The sequence below is a fragment of the Phyllobates terribilis genome, unplaced genomic scaffold (assembly GCF_046119375.1).
Source record: "Phyllobates terribilis strain yellow unplaced genomic scaffold, ASM4611937v1 Scaffold_9__5_contigs__length_417890890, whole genome shotgun sequence".
NCBI lineage: Eukaryota > Metazoa > Chordata > Amphibia > Anura > Dendrobatidae > Phyllobates > Phyllobates terribilis.
The window spans coordinates 88,754,851-88,771,246 of NW_027362769.1; the positions used below are offsets into that span (position 1 = coordinate 88,754,851).

General features: G+C 45.7%; 2 long non-coding RNA genes across 5 annotated transcripts in view; one reads left to right on the forward strand and one right to left on the reverse strand.

The window, feature by feature from the left end:
* Positions 1-918: 918 nt before the first annotated feature.
* Positions 919-14,161, reverse strand: LOC141161635 (uncharacterized). Its single transcript, XR_012250659.1, has 2 exons — positions 13,735-14,161; positions 919-1,661 (listed from the first exon to the last, which is right to left on the reverse strand). It is a non-coding gene; the product is annotated as an uncharacterized lncRNA (long non-coding RNA).
* Positions 13,670-16,396, forward strand: part of LOC141161636 (uncharacterized) — a 35,368-nt gene continuing 32,641 nt past the window's right edge. For 3 of the 4 annotated variants that reach the window (XR_012250660.1, XR_012250662.1, XR_012250661.1), the window contains exon 1: positions 13,673-14,730. This is a non-coding gene — a long non-coding RNA (uncharacterized lncRNA). Of the gene's footprint in view, positions 14,731-16,396 lie in introns of all 4 variants that reach the window. The other variant, XR_012250663.1, reaches the window with a different exon arrangement.

Below are 16,396 nucleotides of genomic sequence, written 5' to 3' on the forward strand. Positions count from 1 at the left end.
TGCTGTTCACAAATGCTCTCCATCCAACCTCAATGCGCTCGACCTGTTTTGAAAGGAAGAATGGGCAAGAATTTCAGCCTCTCGGTGTGCAAAACTGATAGAGACATACCCCAAGCGACTTGCAGCTGTAATCGCAGCAAAAGGTGGCGCTACAAAGTATTAACTCAAGGGGGCTGAATAATATTGCACTCCCCACTTTTCAGTTTTTAATTTGTTAAAAAAGTTTAAAATAGCCAATAAATTTCGTTCCACTTCACGATTGTGTGCCACTTGTTGTCGATTCTTCCCCAAAAAATTAGAATTTTATATCTTTATGTTTGAAGCCAGAAATGTGGCAAAAGGTAGAAAAGTTCAAGGGGGCCAAATACTTTCACAATGCACTGTAATTTGCCTATGCGGTAGATAGAAGGATGTGGGGAAACTCGGCTTTAGGATGCCCCATCCTAAAAACGAGTTTCCCCACATAAATTCTACCTACCGCATAGGCCACGGGGATTCCATCCACCAACAGGAACTCCTACCTCCTCCCTAGGATTATTTTTATCTAATTTTAGAACTTTAATTTTATTAATAATTGGTAATAAATTTGCTTTTATTTAATCCACCTCTCTATTTGAGCATTCATCTCGTCTATTAGCCCAGCACAAATTACCTTTTTTATTCTCATACATTTTAAACCTCTGGACAACCTGTGGTTATTGTCCTATTTGCAGCAGGCCTATTACACACACCTACTATCGCCACTGTCTTCTATTTTTTCAATTTTCTATACTTGATCTGTTATAGCAGCTCTGACTGCAGACATTACATAGAGATACATTACACACAGCAATGGATTTCTATGTATTGGATTCTAGAAGGAGAATAAGAGATTTATTTTCTTCTTATAAAATTATAAAAAAATAATGAAAAAACACATAAAATATTGTAATTTTTAATGTGTTTTTTTAAAAATAATAAACATCACAAATCAGCATATAACATGGACATAGTTGGTGTCCCTGTAATCGTAACGACCCGCACAACACAGCGATCAGATTGTTTACGGGAATCGGTAAATGGCGTAAAAAAATGGCGTGATTGATATATTTTCTCTATTAAACTCATATAAAATACTAAAAATGTATTGAAAACGCTGAGGCCGTGTTCACACGTAGTGTAAATGCTGCTTTTTTTCTACTAATTTTTTTCTGCACATTTTCTGCAGGTGTCCGCACCACACAACGCAATAACAATCTTCTCTGATTATTGCTTTGATTCTGTGCTTAAAAATGCAACAGCATTTTTTTCTTCATGCGTTTTTTTTTTGAGAAATCCATAAAGATGAGAAAGTTCTGGTGGCTCCGACTGTGAATGAAGGAGCAAAAAATAATCCTCGGGTCCTAACTACAGATGAGCAGAATGCACAGATGACGTTATGCTGCCCTGGCTGATCAAAGGCCGTGTCGGGGACGCCAGAAGGTAAGAGATTTGCGGCTTTCTGTCCAGCCACTCAGTACCACTGATCTGAACGCTGGACCAGAGACCCGGGAATCCATCCGCTTATCTGTAGTCCCAACTGTCCCAGATACTGTGGACAGTCCCGGATTTGGGTCTGCTCCCTGCAGTCTCAGGCGTCTACTGAATGTCCCTCACTGCCAGCTCCCCTCTGACATCTCCTCCTGCCAGGAAAGAAAGAAATGGTAAATGGGTGTGGAATGGGGTGTGACAAGGAGCGCGGTCAAATTCAACCACTGCGCGCTGCATGCGCCGCAACCTCTGTGCCTCTTTCTGTTCTTCAAAAGTTGTGAGGTATGCTGTGTATAGGCCCCCACACTGTGTGATGGCCCCCACAGTAGAATATTACACATGTAAAGAAGAAAGTGCGCCCCCTGTTACATCATTTACTCTCTTTTTCCCTTCTCTCACTTTGGGAGTATTGTTGTCCAGACTGAGTATACGTTCAGTGGCCTGCGCCTATATGTGATTATTTATATGCACCTACTGGCTTTGTCTATTTGTCTCTCAATCATATATATTCATCCTCAACTTTGTTGGGGATTTATTTTTTTAATAAAAGGTTTTATAATTTAAACTTCATGCTTGTCCCCCTAGATTTACAATATGAGATGATACAGACACTGCGCAGATAAGACCCTGACCCCGGATACAGGACTACGTCACATGACATATATAGCGGCGACCAAAAGTTTTGCATTTGTTTCAAAAGTGTGATTCCTTCTGTCTGGTTGTTTTGATGCCATTTTCCTGGTGATTTTAGTAAATCAGAAGCAAATGGTTGTCAGCTATAAGGAAGAAAATTGTGTTTGACATTGTTTTATCACTTTATGTGTTAGTTTTCAACATTTGCTGGGCCAAATGTTTTGCATATTTTGTCGTGGGTAGACGAATTTTACAAAATTTTTTTTTTTTTTTTGTGTTTTTACGTTAAAACATGGCAAATACAAAGCCAAATTTATCACCAGATGTCAGGAAGCTTATTATTCTGATAGATAAGTCAGGCCAAAAAGAGGTAGCTATGGAATTCAACTGTTCTCAGAGTCAAGTGTCAGGTATATTAAAAAAAGAAAAAGGTTATGGAACAACTGACAAACCTAGAAGTGGACGATCACGGAAAACTTTATCCGGAGTTGATCACATTATTAGGAAAAAGTCAGTATCTGATGTCCATAAAAGTACTGTACAGATTTCGCATGAAATGAATGAAGAATATGGGGTCAAAGTGAGTCGCCAAACTGTGGTGCGATGGTTAAGAGCAGTAGAGTTGAATGCACGAGTTCCAGTCAAGAAGCCTTTCATCTCTCCAAAGAACCAGAATGGTCCGACTTGAGTTTGCCAAAGAACACAACCAATGGAAAGAGACAGATTGGTCTAAGGTGTTGTGGCTGGATGAATCCAAGTTCAATCTGTTTGGTAGTGTTGGCAAGCACTATAAATATACCGCCCAATTGGAAAAAGTAATGATGTAAGGTACCAAACACCTACAGTGAAACATGGTGGTGGCCATGTCATGGTTTGGGGCGGCTTTTCTGCATCTGCCATTGGCCCTCTGCATTGAATTGATGGAAATATGAATGCTACCATGTACAAGGATATACTGGAGAATGTAATGATGCCACATGGTAAAACCAAAGTAAGGAGGGAATGGAAATTCCAGCAAGATAATGATCCTAAGGCCATATCCAATTTAGTAAAAAAATTGGTTAGCAAAGAAAAATGTTCATCTGTTGCAATGGCCAAGCCAATCACCTGATTTAAACCCTATAGAGCACCTTTGGAATGAGTTGGAGCCCGTGAAGATGAAGTGTTTGCATGTTTGCAAATGGAATGGAGCAAGATCCCTCAAGATGTCTTGAATACCTGAGTGGCTTCAATGCCCCGTCAGTGTGGAGCAGTAATTAAAGTAAGAGGTTATGCTACAAAATACTAAGTTATGGCATTGTAAGCAATGAATTACTCTCTATGTTGTGATCAATAAATAGTAATGTAAAACTTTTGGTACTCAGTTTTCTTTAATTAAATGACCATATCTATATTCAAAAGCATTTTGGTTAAAATTAAGGTCTTGCTTGATGACAACTTCATGCACTTTCAATTCATCACCAGAGAAATGGCATCACAACAACCAAACAGACGTAATCACCCTTTAAAAAAAATGCAAAACTTTTGGCCGACACTGTGTATATGTATGTGTACAGTGGGGGAAATAAGTATTTGATCCCTTGCTGTTTTTGTAAGTTTGCCCACTGACAAAGACATGAACAGTCTATAATTTTAAGGGTAGGTTAATTTTAACATTGAGAGATAGAATATCAAAAAATAAATAAAGAAAATCACATTGTATAAATAAGTATTTGATCCCCGACAAACCATTATGAGTTCTGGCTTCTACAGACCAGTTAGATGCTCCTAATCAACTCATTACCTGCATTAAAGACAGTTGTCTTACATAGTCACCCGTATAAAAGACTCCTGTCCACAGACTCAATTAATCAGTCAGACTCTAACCTCTACAACATGGGCAAGACCAAAGAGCCTTCTAAGGATGTCAGGGACAAGATCATAGACCTGCACAAAGCTGGAATGGGCTACTAAACCATAAGTAAGACGCTGGATGAGAAGGAGACAACTGTTGGTGCAATAGTAAGAAAATTGAAGAACTACAATATGACTGTCAATCCACATCAATCTGGGGCACCATGCAAAATCTCACCTCGTGGGGTATCCTTGATCGTGAGGAAGGTGAGAGATCAGTCTAAAACTACACGGGGGGAACTGGTTAATGATCTCCAGTCATCTGGGACCTTAGTCACCAAGAAAACCATTGGTAACACATTATGCCTTTTATTTTTAAAATCCTGCAGTGCCTGCAAGGTTCCCCTGCTCAAGAAGGCACATGTGCAGGCCCATCTGAAGTTTTCCAATGAACACCTGGGTAATTCTGTGAGTTATTGGGAGAAGGTGCTGTGGTCAGATGAGACAAAAATTGAGCTCTTGGGCATTAATTCAACTCGCCGTGTTTGGAGGAAGAAGGATGAGTACAACCCTAAGAACATCGTCCCAACCGGGAAGCATGGTAGGGGAAACATTATACTTTGGGGGTGCTTTTCTGCAAAGGGGACATGACGACTGCATTGTACTGAAGGGAAGATGGATGGGGTCATGTATTGCGAGATTTTGGCCAACAACCTCCTTCCCTCAGTAGGAGCATTGAAGATGGGTCGTAGGCTGGGTCTTCCAGCAAGACAATGACCCAAAGCATACAGCCAAGACAACAAAGAAGTGGCTCAAAAAGAAGCACAGTAAAGTCATGGAGTGGCCTAGCCAGTCTCCAGACCTTAATCCCATAGAAAACTTATGGAGGGAGTTGAAGCTCTGAGTTGCCAAGCAACAGCCTCAGAATCTGAATGATTTAGAGATGATCTACAAAGAGGAGTGGACCAAAATTCCTCCTGACATGTGCCCAACCCTCATCATCAACTACAAAATAACGTCTGACTGCTGTGCTTGCCATCAAGGGTTTTGCCACCAAGTATTAAGTGTTGTTTGCCAGAGGGATCAAATACTTATTTCTCACTGCAAAATGCAAAAAAAGTATCTAATTTATTCAATGTGATTTTCTTGATTTTTTTTGGTATATTCTATCTCTCAATGTTAAAATTAACCTACCCTTACAATTATAGACTGTTCATGCCTTTGTCATTGGGCAAACTTACAAAAACAGCAAGGGATCAAATACTTATTTGCCCCACTGTATATATAAAAATATGAAGAGGGGACAAGACATATCTTAAACTGTGCTATCCTGCAGCCGGGGTCAAGTCTATCAGCACAGTGCACAATACTGTTGTGTCTGTCCCTCAATCGGGGGCACTATGCGATTTATGGCAGCTGCTTTGAAGTATTTTACTGATCGGGTGATGCTCAGGAGATTTGCATTGACAGTGACATTGATCTGTTTAAAAGTTCAAGCAGCTGCCATATATCTACTGTGCCTCAGATAGCAAGGCCTCAAACAAAAGATGAAAAAACATCTGGGACTTGTCAAGAGGTGCACAGCGTCCAGCCACCTCCTCACTGTACAAACACCTCCGGCCAGGATGCAGGCAGCAGCCTGAGCTCCTACTTACAGCACTATCATGTCCCCTGTCCTGTTCCTCTCTGGCGGGAAGAAGCTGCTGCCCTGCGTCGTGACGTCTCTCCTGCAGACACAGCCTCACAGAGTGCAATGTGGGCGAGTCTACAGTATGGCAGCTGTCACATAGGTACAGTGCCGGCAATCAGCATCCCAGGGGGCCTGTACTCCTATGTACCCCCCTGGTCTATAGAACAGAAATACATCTAGTTAGTGGGTCTTGAAACGCGTCTACATGTCAGATTCACCCTTCACACCAGGAGAGGTTGACGATTTTTGTCCCTATGTGTAAATTTCACTCATAAACGACAGTGGTATAAGTGCGCTACTTTATATATAGCGCAGTAAGTATAACTTCATCTAACACTTTGTGGTGTTTACTTGCATACAAAAGACAGCTGCAGTGCCTCCATTGTTAGTGCCATCACCTCATTATCATTGCCAGCACAAACTGCTGTAACACTAGTGTGGTACATTTCTTGATATATCTGTGCATGGATTAGGGTTCTGCATTTTGTATTACATCTATTTGTATAGCCAGGTTTAGTAAGTGCTTGCATTCCCCATAAAATAGAAATTCTGAATAATCGTCTCTGCACTCTGCCATTCCTTCACTATGGTTCCTGGAAATGTATGAATACTACCCCCCTGGGGATATTAATGTACACCTTGTCAGTGGGGTGTATTGCTACCTAGCCTAACATTGTCCCATCAGTGCTGTCAGACAGTGCAGGTCACACCCTTAGGACCCTCAGACACAACTGTATTTTGGTTAGTATTTTGCATTAGTATTTGTAAGACAAAATCAGGAGTGGATCCAAACCAGAAGAGGGAGAAATCTTTCCACCAACCGTTCTCTCTGCTTATTAGGGGCGTGTACTCAGAGGTTATCTTCACGCCCTTCATGCTCTTCTAGCCTAATTTGCAAACACTTCAATGCTCGATTTTTCAGTTAAGGCATCAGATTCCTACAATGCTTGTATCATTTTCATTGCTGTTCTATGACCTATAAAGCCATACCAGTGGTTATATTAGTAAAACCATCCTGACAGGTTCCCTTTAATGAACGGAGGCAGCGCAATATGATCAGTGCGGTGTCAGATGATGGCGCCATCGGAATGAGATCATTAGAGGCAATAAGAGCAATATAAACAGTGGTAACACAGTAATATCAGGTACTGTTGCCCCTGCACATTATTAAAAATAGACACAGTTTTACATGTGAACCTCTGAATGATCAGATGCTTCCTCCTTGATTCTGTCATTTATATACAGTACAGACCAAAAGTTTGGACACACCTTCTCATTTAAAGATTTTTCTGTATTTTCATCACTTTGAAAATTGTACATTCACACTGAAGGCATCAAAACTATGAATTAACATATGTGGAATTATATACTTAGCAACAAAGTGTGAAACAACTGAAAATATGTCTTATATTCTTGGTTCTTCAAAGTAGCCACCTTTTGCTTTGATGACTGATTTGCACACTCTTGGCATTTTCTTGATGAGCTTCAAGAGGTAGTCACCGGAAATGGTTTTCACTTCACAGGTGTGCCCTGTCAGGTTTAATAAGTGGGATTTATTGCCTTATAAATGGGGTTGGGACCATCAGTTGTGTTGTGCAGAAGTCTGGTGGATACACAGCTGATGGTCCTACTGAATAGACTGTTAGCTGCTTTTTTCTTGCCATAATACAAATTCTAAGTAAAGAAAAAAGAGTGGCCATCATTACTTTAAGAAATGAAGGTCAGTCAGTCCAAAAAATTTGGCAAACTTTGAAAGTGTCCCTAAATGCAGTTGCAAAAACCATCAAGCGCTACAAAGAAACTGGCTCATGTTACGCTCGCGCCCGGACTGACTGGCGTGAGCGTGATTAGTGATCCCACTGTACCATGAACCGAGTAGTGCCTGGAGGGGCGTAACTAAGCATCAACCTGATCTGACCAAGGTCGTACGGCGGCTAACATCTCCGTGAACCAGGGAGGAACAGAGCAGAGGGACCAGGTGCTACTCCAGGTCAGATCCCGGTCACAGCTGTTGACCCACCCCGGGGAATACAGGAACAGGTAGGTAAGACTGGCGTACAGACAGGTGGGTATTGGCAGGCACGGCTGGTATGCAAACAGGTGGGCACTGATAAGCACGGCTGGTATGCAGACAGGCGGGTACTGGCAAGCACGACTAATATGCAGACAGGTGGGTATTGACAAGCACGGCTGGCATGTGGACAGGTGGGCTCTGGCAAGCACGGCTGGAGTGCAGACAGGCAGGTACTAGCAGGTTGGAGCGCAAGCTGGATAGAGTCCAATACAGACTGGGAGACAGAAACAGAGCCGCAGATGCGGTAGACAAGGTGAGAAGAGCAAAACCCGCAGATAAGGTAGACAAGCTGAGCAGAGCAAAACCCGCAGATGTGGTAGACAAGCTGAGCAGAGCAAAACCGCAGGTGAGGTAGACAAGGCAGAGCAGAAAGGAACCACTGGAGCGGTAGGCTAAGCAGAGCAGAACAGGGCTGATGAAGCAGGCAGAGAGGACAGGGCTCTGTTCACATGGAACAGATAAGAAAATACAAGAAAATGACTAGAACACAATTGGTAAATACGAAGGAAGGAAGAAGGGACAAGCAGAACCAGATACACACAAGGTACTTACAATGAGGTAGCAAGTGGACACAAAACTCACAAACAGATGTACAGAGACAACGAGTAAGGGCTAGGTGCTGGTTCAAACACTGCATGAAAAGGGAGGATACAGACATAGAGACAAAACAGGTAACAGGCTAGGAGACAGTTCAGACAGGAACTGATACTGCAGCGAGATACAGGAACGAGCCTAGGTATACAGTCCCCAGGGTGGCGGAAATAGACAAGAAGTCACAGACAACAGGCCTGGGTATACGGCCCCCAGGGTGGAGGAAATAGACAAGAAGTCACAGACAACAGGCCTGGGTATACAGCCCCCAGGGTGGTGGAAACAGACTAGAAGTCAGAAATAACAGGCCTGGGTATGCAGCCCCCAGGGTGGCAGAAACAGACAGATACAGGACAGACCTGGCAACTGAGAGGCAAAGAGCACACTGAAAGTTAGTGTTGCTCAGGCACCTCCTTCTGGGTGAAGGGGGTTTAAATATCCAGTGACTCACAGCAATAGGCTGGAGACGCATAAGAGGTGCGCCCACAGCAGCTATAAGAATCAGGAAGTAACCGGGCCGCCGCCCTAAGCAGTCAGTCAAAAGACATGCACACAGCATGAACTGGAGCATGGTTTGCAGGCTGGACTGATGGGTAAGATTGCGGTCTTGCATGGTGAGAGGTGGTACACGATGCAAGCACGCCGCCAGGGATGTTACAGCTCACATGAGGACTGCCCCAGGAACGGAAGACCAAGAGTCACCTCTGCTTCTGAGGATAAGTTTATCCGAGTCACCAGCCTCAGAAATCGCAGGTTAAGAGCTGCTCAGATTAGAGACCAGGTCAATGCCACACAGAGTTCTAGCAGTGGACACATCTCTACAACAACTGTTAAGAGGAGACTTTGTGCAGCAGTCCTTCATGGTAAAATAGTTGCTAGGAAACCACTGCTAAGGACAGGCAACAAGGAGAAGAGACTTGTTTGGGTAAAGAACACAAGGAATGGACATTAGACCAGTGGAAATCTGTGCTTTGGTCTGATGAGTCCAAATTTGAGATCTTTGGTTTCAACCACCGTGTCTTTGTGCGACGCACAAAAGGTGAATGGATGGACTCTACATGCCTGGTTCCCACCGTGAAGCATGGAGGAGGAGGTGTGATGGTGTGGGGGTGCTTTCCTGGTGACACTGTTGGGGATTTATTCAAAATTGAAGGCATACTGAGCCAGTATGGCTACCACAGCATCTTGCAGCGGCATGCTATTCCATCCGGTTTGCGTTTAGTTGGACCATCATTTATTTTTCAACAGGACAATGACCCCAAACACACCTCCAGGCTGTGTAAGGGCTATTTGACCAAGAAGGAGAGTGATGGGGTGCTACGCCAGATGACCTGGCCTCCACAGTCACCAGAACTGAACCCAATCGAGATGGTTTGGGGTGAGCTGGACCGCAGAGTGAAGGCAAAAGGGCCAACAAGTGCTAAGCATCTCTGGGAACTCCTTCAAGATTGTTGGAAGACCATTTTCGGTGACTACCTCTTGAAGCTCATCAAGAGAATGCCAAAAGTGTGCAAAGCAGTCATCAAAGCAAAAGGTGGCTACTTTGAAGAACCTAGAATATAAGACATATTTTCAGTTGTTTCACACTTTTTTGTTAAGTATATAATTCCACATGTGTTAATTCATAGTTTTGATGCCTTCAGCGTGAATGTACAATTTTCATAGTCATGAAAATACAGAAAAATCTTTAAATGAGAAGGTGTGTCCAAACTTTTGGTCTGTACTGTAAGTGACAGGTGGAATGAACCAATCAGCTGCTTGCTCTGTTTTCTATCATTTCAGAGTGACAGTAGAACCAACCAATCAGATGCTTTCTTTTTCTGCCCTTGTGAGATGACAGTTGGAATGTGTCGGTTGGTTCCGGTGAGGAGCTTCTGGTTATATCTGACCCCAGCCCTGGTACTGTGCAGATATGGGACGTCACGTGTCGCCTCTTCTGGGATGTAAATGACAATATATCATGTCTTCCATAAGGACAGTGTCTTGTACAAGCTGATATAATAAAAGTTCACGTTCCAGCAGAGATCTCAGAACAATTCAGCGTCCATCTCCCAGGTCCAGTGACTACCACGTACCTTTTAGGTAAAAGAGTCTATATGGAAATTTACTGGTGATTCTGTATATGACGTATGCAGTGATAGGGACGACATAGGGTGATAGGGAAGGTGCCACACAATGATTATAACAGTCATATAGCTGGAGGTGTAATATGAGATATAGCGATAACATGCGGCTGTGCCCAATAACAGTAGTGCAGTAATTATATTTATATCCCACACTTTGTATAAGGCCACGTTCACACGATCAGTATGTAGTCAGTATTTTACATCAGTATTTGTAAGCCAAAACCAGGAAAAGTATAATAGAAACATGTCACCACTTCTGTATTTATCACCCACTCCTGGTTTTGGCTTACAAATACTGATTTAAAATACTGACCAAATACTGAACATGAGAGCGTGGTATTACACCGGTACCGGTGTAGTGAATGTGTCATCTGTGTGCCGTCCGTATGTCATCCGTGTTTTTCCGGTATGGATACTGTATTTTTCACCCACTCCTGGTTCCGGATCGTGTGCACATACCCTTACAAATACTGATGTAAAATACTGGCCAAATACTGAACGTGTGAAAGTGGTCTAAAGAGGGCATATAACTTGTGCAGCAATACTGGGACTAAAATTCAGCGCCAACACAAACCTCAGCAGCCCAAATAAAATATTGTTCAATTGCATCTCAAATCAAGGAAAATGGGCTACAGCAGATTTTGTTTTACTTGGTCATGTCCCCCATCACTCACACTCCCTTTAATATGTAAGACCGGCTTCAAAAGTCAGAGTTTCACGGTCTGTGTACAGACCTTAATTTCCAACCACCCACAGATCTCCCGAACAGAACTCAACAGCTTCATAGGCATTCTGTATATAAGGCGGTTGAGTTCAGGTCAGGATACCTGCAGATGGTAATAAAATGACAGACTGTGAAGCATGGTGTGAATCTAGCCCACCGATCTCATATAAGCCCAAAAAGTGCAGAGCTCAGGAGACAAGAAAATACACACAGACCGGGGTACGAATTCAAAAGAAAGACTTTGTAGCAGTATGTTCCTGCTAGCTGAGCTGCACACTTCATTGGGGTCTATTGTACGTATAGAGAGTGGCAGCTGTAACTGCAGCCCTGGCACTGACTGACAGCAGGCTCATCATTAGGGCTGGCTGTCAGTTGACGCAGTTGACGCTCTCTATGCACAGAGAAGTTACTGAAACTGTGGCAGCACCACCCCTATGACTGAAAGCCGAACGCTGCCGGGGAGAATGAAGTTCATTTCCTCCTGGCAATGGAGCTCAGTGCTGGCAACGCACTGTGTCAGAACTCTATTAACCTGCAGATTAACCCCATACCTGAAGTTTAATAGCATTATTATACATGACAGGTTCAATTAAGATAGCGAGTCATCAAATAGTTTCACCAGTTTTGGTTAATAAAATTGCTTGAAATGTCACAAACATTTTACATACCGTATATACTCGAGTATAAGCCGGCCCGAATATAAGCCTAGGCACCTAATTTCACCACAAAAAACTGAGAAAACTTATTGACTAGAGTATAAACCTAGGGTGGGAAATGCAGCAGCTACTGGTAAATGTCCCCATCCTGGTAAGCATTGCCCACTCATCACCAATCCTAGTATGCATGGCCCCATCATCCTCAATCCTGGTATGTATGGCCCTCTCATCCCCAATCCTGGTATGCATGGCCCCATTGTCCCCAATCCTGGTATGCATGGCCCCCTCATCGCCAATCCTGGTATGCATGGCCCCCTCATCCCCAATCCTGGTATGCATCGCCCCCTCATCCCCAATCCTGGTCTGAATGGCCCCATCATCCCCAATCCTGGTATGCATGGCCCCCTCATGCCAATCCTGGTATGCATTGCCCTATCATCCCCAATGCTGGTATGCTTGGCCCCATTATTCCCACTCCTGGTATGCATGGCCCCCTCATCCCAATCCCAGTATGCATGGCCCCATCATCCCCAATGCTGGTATGCATGGCCCCATCATCCCCAATCCTGTTATGCATGGCCCCATCATCCACATCCTGGTATGCATGGCCCCATCATCCTCAATCATGGTATGCATGGCCCCTTTATCCCCATCCTGGTATGCATGGCCCCCTCATCCCCAATCCTGGTATGCATGACCCCCATCATCCCCAATCCTGGTATGCATGGCTCTCTCATCTCCAATCCTGGTAAGCATGGCCCCCTTATCCCCAATCCTGGTATGCATGGCCCCATCATCCCCAATCCTGGCATGTATGGACCCCCATCACTGCACACATAAAAAAATAAACACTTCTACTCACCTTCCTTCCCCTGTTCTGCCAGCAGCTCACCTCAGCATCTGAGCAGCGCATGAAGTCACTGCCATGCGCCCTCAGATGCTGAGGTGAGCTGAGGGGATATTCACTCTTCTCCACGCCGGGACTATGGGTGTGGAGAGGAGTGAATAGTCATTTTCTTTAATAGTGCACACTGTAGTTGCAGAAGCCGGCCTCCTGCTGCGGCTCAGCGATCCTCTGTGCCTGCTACTAAAGAGAATGAATATTCACTCTTCTCCACACCCATGGGAGTGGAGAAGAGTGAATATTCATACTCTCTAATGGCGGGCACAGAGGATCGCTGAGCAGCAGCAGGAGCTGCAGCCACTGCTGACACTGCGTGCTATTAAAGAAAATTAATAATCACTCTTCTCCACTCCCATGGAGGTGGAGAAGACTGAATATTCATGGAACTCGGCCAGAAGGAAACGTGGTTGAATGATCCTGACGAATTCCTAATAATTTATATAAAAAAGTGGCGTAAATTGCAATGCTGACTGGAGAACATTTCTTAGGCTGGAGCACGAAAATTCATTAATTTATTAGGAGGCACACCCCTCTTTATATATTTGGTGCATCTTATTCCTGTGCACACTTCATCACGTCCGGCATACAAAATACAAGTCTTGATGAATGAGTGCCTAAGTCTATTATTCTAAATTAATTTCTAATCCTCCTGCTGTAATAATTCTCATTTTATAAACTAATTCCATTTAATACCCTTTTCTAAAGCTTTAAACCCAGCAGTGATTGGTTGTGTTCACATTTCAGTGACATAAGTGCATGAGGATCAGCAGGAGGAGAAGTTTGAGATGTTATAAAGGAGGGGGCTGGAGACAGGCACAGCTAGAGGGAAGCCCCCCATGACCAGGATTGGCCTGGAGGTTTCTCATGTTTAAAAGTGGCATTTATGGGGATTGGCTAGTGGGAAGTTTGGGAGGCGGGCAGTGGGAGAGGCGTATATAAAAGGGAAAATGCAGGAAAACTGCCATTCCTGGAGGAGCAGCAGACGAGGAATTACCTGAAGATGGAGTCCGTGTAATCCCTGGTGGTCCGGCTGAGAGATGTCGCCCGGTCACGCAGCGATGGATGGCTCCAGGTCCAGCTGTCTGCTCTGCTTGGAGCAGCTGGAAACCAGGAGCCGCCGTGAGGAGCGGGGAGTAGGAGCAGGAGGACCCGGACCCCTGAGAGACTGTCGCCGGAGGCGACAGGAGCAGACTCCGGAGACCTTCCAGGGACCCAGTGGGGAGAGAGAGTGACGGCGCGGTCCCTTCCCGCCGCGCTCGCTCCAGCAGGAATCTGCCCGGCCTGCTGGTGCAGCACAGCGGGGATTGCGGCCCGCACCGGAAGTTGGGACCGCGACGGAAGTGAGGGCCGCACGGGATGTGCGGCCTGCGGTAACAGCGCTGCCAGTGCTAGAGGTCCGGGTCCCGGCAGACCGGCGCATGCGCTCTGCAGCCGGGCCGAGCAGGCCCGATTTGAACCACAGGGGGGGCCAAGACACGAGGAGAGGAGCCAGGAGGGATGGAGGAGACACACACAAGGCGGCAGGGCACCACTGGCGATGCTCCTGTCGGGGTGCCTGCTGGGAGGAGGACCAGGAGTTCAGGACGGCAGGCATTAGCGGGCAGGCAGCAGGTCAGGGAACCCCTGCTGCCTGGCTCATCTGGAAGACGCGGGGCGGAAGCAGAGGCGGGCAGCGACACCGCGTTGCCCAGCAGCGTTCGTCCCGGCAGTGCGGACCAGGCCCGGGTGTCTGGGTCTGGTAGTCGGAGGAGGCCCAGAGCTGCGTCCAGGAGCGCAAGGAGGTCCGGCAGGAGGCGATCCTCGGTGAGAGGCCCAGCTGCCTCATCTGTGACTGTTCAGGTCCCCCCTGGTGACGTGGAGGCCAGGGGCGTGGGCCTTGAGCAGCGAACAGATTCTGAGGGATCGGATTCCAGCGGCGACCGTGACGGAGGAAGGGATCGTCAGGACTCAGGATTTCCGGCTGGCGGGGACACAGCACCTGCGCAGCTGCGTGAGTATGATTCTATGTCCGGTTTGTCACCCGCAGGGGCTGTATTGTGTGGGGAAGGTAGTGGTCAGTTTGTAGGCTAAGGTGGGGGAACTTTAGGCAGTCACGGGGGGGGTCGAGGTAGCGGGGATTAGGGACATCCTGCACAGTATGTCACAGATTTTGTATAGAATGGAGGGTGGAACAGCGGGTGGGTCATGGGCATCCCCCATATGAGCCTGGTTACCAGGTCAGGATTTGTTGCCACAGTCTAGTTACGGTGTAGTTGGGTCTGCGGCGGGCACAGAGGTAGCATCTACGGGTGTTTCAGTGTCGGTTCAGGCGGAGAAGGACAAAGTGGATACGGTGAAGTTGGGTGACAGGGCTATGGGTGAGGTGTATGTGTGCTTTGAGGGGCCATTGGGGGCGCATTTATAAAAAGAGGTGAAAGAGAAAATTTGGCGTGATGAATACGTCGAAAGTTTCTCCCTCCTTCCCTTGGAGAAGTTTAATTTAGACAAAGGGAAGAAGGATGATAGCAAAAAGGAGGAGGAGAAGCGCAGGTGGCGCTTGATCCCTCCGACATTTGTAAATTGGCTTCAAGCTTTTGCTATATTAGCGAGTGTCATTGGAGAGAAGTTTCCTAAGAATTGCTCAGGTTTATTTTGTTACTTAAATGCGATTGGGGAAGCGCATCGTACTTACGGAGGTCAGACATGGCTGAGGTATGATGAGCAATTCAGGCAGAGGAAGGCAGTGTGGCTGGAGATCAAGTGGGATCAGAAAGATATCGGCCTTTGGTTGAAAGTGATGCCCCGGCTAGGTACGGGTAGTCCTTTCATGGGAGCGGAGGGAGTGGGAGTCAATTGGCAGGACAAGGGGGCAGTAGTCAGGGAGCACAGGGAGGAAAAGAGAAGTTGGGAACATGCTGGCAATTTAATGACGGCCAGTGCAAATACGGGAACAGCTGTAAGTTTAAACATGTGTGTTCCCATTGCAATGGGAGCTCCCACGGGGCCTCCAAATGCTTCAGGAAAGGGAAAGGAAAGCTGTCTGTGGGTACCGGTCCAGGGGGTGACTCCAGTGAATCTGCTAGGGATGGCTCCCTTTCTAAGTAGATATCCTGATCAATTGAAGGCTGCGTTTATTGGTAATGGTTTTCTGGAAGGTTTCAGGATCCCTCCACCCGATCATATAGTTCCTTTCTCCATTAAAAATTTGAGGCCTCATTTGTTGCATCCGGAGGTGGTCAGTGCTAAGTTGGCAAAGGAAGTTGAGTTGGGTCGTATGGCTTGGCCGTTTGAGAATCTGCCGGTTGAAGGGGTGATCATTTCTCCTTTAGGGGTAGTGCCTAAGAAGGAGCCGAATAAATTTTGCTTGATACAGCATACAGGTTTTTCAGTCAATGACGGGATCGTGCCAGAATTATGTTTGGTAGAATATACCTCATTTGATACGGCGGTATCATGGGTGCTCAGGTATGGGCCTGGGTCATTGTTAGCTAAAACCGACATTGAATCAGCTTTTAGGCTACTCCCGGTTCACCCGGCTAGTATTCCGTTGTTGGGTTGTTTTTGGAACAAAGGTTATTATCTGGATAGGTGTTTGCCTATGGGTTGTTCGATTTCATGTTCATTGTTTGAAACTTTTAGTACTTTTTTAGAATGGGCGGTCAGGGAGGTTGCAGGTG